The sequence below is a fragment of the Belonocnema kinseyi genome, chromosome 7, assembly GCF_010883055.1.
Source record: "Belonocnema kinseyi isolate 2016_QV_RU_SX_M_011 chromosome 7, B_treatae_v1, whole genome shotgun sequence".
Taxonomy (NCBI): Eukaryota; Metazoa; Arthropoda; class Insecta; order Hymenoptera; family Cynipidae; genus Belonocnema; species Belonocnema kinseyi.
Window position 1 is genome coordinate 135821904 of NC_046663.1, and position 5186 is coordinate 135827089.

The 5186-nt window shown below is 28.2% G+C and overlaps 1 long non-coding RNA gene across 1 annotated transcript; it reads right to left on the minus strand.

The window, feature by feature from the left end:
• Positions 1-1232: 1232 nt before the first annotated feature.
• On the minus strand, positions 1233-4357 carry LOC117177117. The gene is made up of 4 exons (XR_004467666.1): positions 4094-4357; positions 1865-1957; positions 1666-1778; positions 1233-1448 (listed from the first exon to the last, which is right to left on the minus strand). It is a non-coding gene; the product is annotated as an uncharacterized LOC117177117 (long non-coding RNA).
• Positions 4358-5186: the final 829 nt, after the last annotated feature.

A 5186-nucleotide genomic window follows, 5' to 3' on the forward strand; every position in this document is an offset into this window, starting at 1 on the left:
AATATTATAATTATGTTATATTATAATAGTCTTATTTATATCTTGAACCGCATTTGAAAGACATTAAAGAAGTTGGCGATTTTTGAATTTCATCTCGTTTGGATAAAAACTCAATTATTTGGTTGAAAAATTAATTCTTTTGTTGAAAATGTAACCATTTTGTAAAAAAAGTCCTCTTTTTTATCAAAAGTTTAACTACTTTGTTAAGATTTATTTTTTTTATTTGAAGGTTCATCTATTTCGTTGAAAATGCATTTTTGAAACTGAAAATTCAAAAAATTTAACTATTTGGTTGAAAGTTTAACTCTTTGATTGAAAGCTCATATTTTTCGCTTAAAAATTCAACTTTTTGTAGATAATTTGTCTTTTTGACTTTAAAATTAAATAATTTCGTTGAAAATTCATGTATTTTCTTTAAAAGTTTTCTATTTTTGTATATTAATCATTTTCTTGGTCGAAAATTCATCTTATTGCTTGACAATTTAACAACTTTGTTGAAAATTCATTTTTCCTGCTAAAAATTATTTATCTTTATGTGAAAATGTAACTATTATACGATTGACTAAAAATTAATCTTATATATTGGTTAAGTTGAAAAATCGTTTTTTTTTATAGAACATTAATATTCTTCGTCGAAAATTCACCTTTTCCCTTGAAAACTAGTTTTTTTTTCTTGTTCAGTTCAATTTTTTATTACAGTTTTTATCTGCAGATTGAACTATTTCATGCAGAAATTTTGCTGTGAACCCGGCCGGATCCGGATCTGGCCAAATCCGGCTTGGATCGGGAAACCGGTCTGGGTTAGACCTGTGATGAAACACACGTCCCGATCGGTGCCGAACGTGGCAGCCCGATCTGGCTGCCAGGTTGGTCCCGGACCAAATCCTGATTAATTTCCCGTTGAAAATATTATTTGTTAAATTTGAGGATTTTTTTCTAAAACAATTAATAGATGAATTTAGTTGTTTCAAAAATGGTTCCAATGTTCGAAACCATTTCCTCTTCTGTAGCAACAAATTTTGCAGAAGCAACAGCTGGAAATTAATTATTGGAATTTTAGTTTCAGTAGGATTATAGAATAAATTTTATATGTTTAATTTAAAGTATATAATTTAAGTAAGATACGGCTTTCTGTAAGTATCAATAAGAATTCAAATAAAATACGGCATTTTTTAAGTGTGGAAAAGCTAAAGAAAATCAGTACAAGGAAAAACTTACAAAACGACAACAGCATTCCTCATTGTTTTGAAGTTCTCTATCGAGAAGTTTGAAGTCTTGTAGACTGTTGAGAGGTAGCTTTAAATTGTATTCCTCCTCGAAGAACTTCTTGCCAACGTATATTGCACTCCTATCAATTTCCATAATTTTTTTAATTTCCTTTAGGCCCTCAGCTAACCTTTGAACATCCATACGCAATGATTTGATTTCCTTTAAGACCGTTATGTATCCTGAATAGGAAGGAAAATAACAGTAAAATAACTATACTTTCTTTATGAATAATAATCTTGTTATTTTGCTAAGGCAAAACTGAAATACCAAAAAAATACTGTCTAGACTTTTAATCGAAACGAAATTGGAACATAAATTCTGTTTCGTATCGTGTAAAATGGAGACCGAAACAAAAAGAAAGTTAAAAAAATATGTGTAAATTTCTTGATATCTTACCTAAATCTTGGTTTTTCCGTCCTTTGCAGGATTTGTAAGGAGCTATGTGGTGAGATCCCGATCGTGGTTTTGGTGTGGTCTTTCTGTGATAGAAATTTGAGTGCTGGAGTGACCTGCAAGAAATCGAACCATAAATTGAAAGTACTTTTTTATTTGAGACTCAATATAATCAATCCTCGAATTAAATATATTATATAACCTGTACAACTCGAAGATTTTTTTCTCTTTTTGTCAGTCATTTCCACCATACTGTCGACTGAGGACTCAAAGCCCGGGTTGTCATCTTCCATATCTTCATGTAAATCGATAAAGCCTTTATTAATAAAACATTATTTTTTAAAAGAGTATCAGCTCAACACATACATATTTTCAGACGACAAAGTTAATTTTCCACTGAACTGATGAATTTCCAACGAAAATTTTGTGTTTTTTTAACTCGAATAGCTGATTTTTAAAGAATAAATACGAATTTTAACTAAAATAAAAAGCCTATAACTGGAATAGTTAAATTTTTAACTAAGCAGTTTATATTACACCAAACAAGAAAATTTCAAAGAAAAGGAATTAATTTTAAACCAAAAAGATGAGTTTTCAACTGAAAAATGAGCCTTCAACTGAAATAGTTGAATTTTTAATCAACAAAATTAATGTTCTTACCTAAAAAGTCGAATTTCAACAAAATAAATGAATTCTCAAAGGAAGAGTTGAATTTTCAACTGAAAACGGCCAATTTTCTAGCAAATAGATCAGCTTTGAACAAAAAGCTATCAGTTTTCAACCAAAAATATAATAGTTACATTTTCAGTTAAAAGAATTAATTTTTAATAAAAAAAAAAACACCGAATTTGAAGAAAATAAATGAATTTTCAATAAAATTATGGAATTTTCAACTAAAAATTAAAAATTTTTAACTTAAGAGGTGTATTTTGAACTAAAAAGGATACATTTTCAATAACAAATAGAATAGTTAACTTTTCAGTTAAGAAAAAATTCTTGATAAAAAAAATACGACTTTCAACAAAATGAATGAATTTTTAACTAAAAAAGATCATTTTTTAACCAAAAATGATATAGTTAAATTGTCAGTTAAAAAAAATTAATTTTACATAAAACTGGTGAATTTTTAACTGAAATTATTGATCTTCAACTGGTATAGTTCACTTTTTTCAGTTACCATAAATTAATTTTCCACCAAACTGATGAATTTTAAATCCAAAGTTGAATGGTTCAATTTTCAGCTAATAAAATTAATTTTCACCATACTGATGACTTTCAAACTATAATCCTGAATTTTTAAACTGGAATAGTTAAATTTTCAAATAACACAATTCATTTTTATAAAGAACATTAATTTCTGCAAAAAATAGATGAATTTTCAACAACAAAATTAATTGTTAATAAGTCAATTGTTCAATTGGAGTCATTCAATTTTCAGTTAAATAACAATTTTCATGATGAAAACTACTACTATTTAAAAAGCAGTTACATTTTCAAGCGAAGTTATAAATAAAATTATGAACCTTTAACTAGAATAATTAAATTTTTAACCAGCATAAATTTTTTCAGATAAATTGTAAAATAAAAACTTGATAATTAAATTTTCAGGTAAAACAATGTTCAACTAAAGAAATGCTTAATTTTCTCGATTGGATTGTTAACACTTATTTTAAAAATATATGTTTAAAATTTTTTTTGCATTTCAATTTTAATTTTTAAAAAAGTAGCGCAAGTATCTCTAATATACAAGAGAAAATGATAAAGTATAAGGAAATGAAATTCACTTCCCGAATCAAAAATAAAATCCCGAACAATTCCTGTATTTTTTTTTAAGTCACGGACAATTTCTGGATTTCATTAAATTCCCTCTTAGTAGACACTATGGTTCATTCAAATATTATATAAAATTTGATACTGACGGCAGGCTGGATTTTCGTTGAGTTTCATCTAAGTTGCTGATAATTTAATAAGAAATTGTAGTAAAAAATTAATGCCAAAAATAGTATGAACCCCATTATTATAAATTCCTAACTATGCTAATTTTCTAAAATTAAAATAGGAATTTATTTTTAATATGTTACAGAGTGACCTTGATATTCGAATTGTTTACGAATTTTGCGTGAGAACTTTAAAGTCTGTCTGCAGAAAGGGAAAATTCCTCTTATTTATTATAAAATGTATCAAAAGCAAACCAAAAATATCCTTTAAAATGGTTCATAAATAATGCAGTTCGTGACAGTGTAAAGTAATTGTTTTGTTACCATTATTTAAAGAATATTTGCAACACATTTACGTGATATTTTTAAACTACTTAAAGGAAAAAATGATTGAAAATTATATTTTACTTTTAAAAGTACACTTTTTTCATCTTTAAATTTGTTACAATACATATTTTAAACAAGGAAAAAAGTTAATATTTTATCAGGCTCACCTGCATTACCAGCTATTTGGATTGGGTACTCCGGACAATCTTCTGGTGCAGCTTCTTTTTGCTGTATTAATTTATAGAGATAAGCATTTCTCTCGCCGGTGTAGGGTTCGGGCTAATATTTTGTGACGAACTTCCGTTTTATTTGATCAAATCGAATCCATGCCAGCAACGTAATGTTAACAGATCGTGTTCCTGGGCATCTACTGGCACGAATAAAACATACTAACTGATATGGTTTATTTGTCAATACCAGATCCGACATATTGTATAATTGGCACTGTAACCGGTTAAAGTTCTTGATAAAGTAAATATTTTTACATGTAAAATTGTAAATAAGGAGAAAAAAGTTATTTTTTGTACCGCAAAGAAGTTCTAGACATAAAAAACTGGTATGCTACGGAAAAACCTACAAAGTATCAATTAAAAAAAGGAATCAAATGCAAGACAATTCAAGAAGTATAAGATAATAGACTATAAGTAAATTTAAAACATGTGCATGCAGACAAAATGAGGTTATGTTTTACTAAAGCTTTAGATTTTTATATACCTTTTTTCGAACCTTGATAAATATAATCTCACAGTAAAAAGAAATTGTTGATGAAGCACCAATATCCGGGTACCATATACCTGCAACGGAAATTACCCTTGTGGTGTGAAGGCTGCACCGTAATGTGGGGTACAGATTCCCAATTACTTGGGGTATGAAGTACCTACTACTTAGGGTACGACGTGTCCGCTTCTTGGGGTACGAAATGAAAAACGTCATGATCGACGCATAATCTACGCGTTCGTAATTTCTTAAATACTTTTCACGATTTGAAATAGCCATGTTTAAATGCATTGTTTATTATTTTGACAGCTTTGCTAATTGTACTTTGTAAAATTGATCCATTAGGTATTTCAGATTAAGTGGGGATATCCAAGATGGCTGCACGCTGAGGGGCAAACAATAATATCAAATACATAGGACTAAACTTTATTTTTATAATAATGTGACGTCCAACTCGGATGTCGACAATTTATAATTTAGTTTTGATAGTCGATAAGGAAGAATTTAACGTTATCTATGTCGCGGTAATTTAAAATGTTGTTA